This window comes from Myotis brandtii, unplaced genomic scaffold (genome assembly GCF_000412655.1).
Source record: "Myotis brandtii unplaced genomic scaffold, ASM41265v1 scaffold29, whole genome shotgun sequence".
Lineage (NCBI taxonomy): Eukaryota > Metazoa > Chordata > Mammalia > Chiroptera > Vespertilionidae > Myotis > Myotis brandtii.
This window is the reverse complement of record NW_005361075.1, coordinates 1,335,636-1,336,351: the sequence shown is the minus strand read 5'-3', so window position 1 is coordinate 1,336,351 and position 716 is coordinate 1,335,636. Positions and strand designations below refer to the sequence as shown.

Below are 716 nucleotides of genomic sequence, written 5' to 3'. Positions count from 1 at the left end.
GCGCCGGGCAGCAGGGGGGGTATGGGGTGGGCGGGGAGGAGGGGGATCCCCAGCTGGGGAAAGGGACTGGGCGGGGCGCAACGCCGAGGCTGCCGCTAGAGCAGCGGTCCGGCTCACTCTGAGCGTCCGGGCGGCTAGCGCTGGGGAGACCTTTTGTAAAAGCGAAGCCTGGAGGGGTGGGAGGTGGGGCTTGGAGAGCGAAGGGGGCCGGGCACTAAGATGAGCAGAACTGAGAGTGGAGCGCACACACATATAACACACCCGCACCGCGGCGCCCTAGCTTGCTTAGACATACAGCTGTGCATGCATTTATCTTGGCAGGCACCACGATTTGCAAATATGCAATAGTGCACATTCATATCTGCCGGCACATAAGATCATAGTTGCACACACGTTTGTGCAAGCACACCTGGCTTGCAAGCATTCTCTACACAGGGAGGCTTTGCACGCCTTTGCATTTAGGCGCGTGCCCTGGTCGTGGGTAGGGGAAGGAGTGGAGGAACCAAGCATACGCAGTTCCTTTCGAGCTTCCCCCCTCCCCCAACACTCCCTTTTTCACACAAGTCAATACAGGCAGGAGTGTCAAGAATGACTGGGAAGTCTGGAACATGGAGGCTCCCGGCGCCCGGCAATTCTCCGGAGCCCGGGGACCTGCACTACCTCCACCCTCTGGTTCCCAGGCCTGGCTCCACCCTCTCCGCCCCCCCGCGCGCGCG

At 61.3% G+C, this 716-nt stretch overlaps 1 protein-coding gene across 4 annotated transcripts in view; it reads right to left on the bottom strand.

The window, feature by feature from the left end:
- RARG (retinoic acid receptor, gamma) overlaps nucleotides 1-716 on the bottom strand; it is a 20,927-nt gene that overhangs the window by 9,880 nt on the left and 10,331 nt on the right. The gene's annotated exons all lie outside the window — the stretch shown is intronic.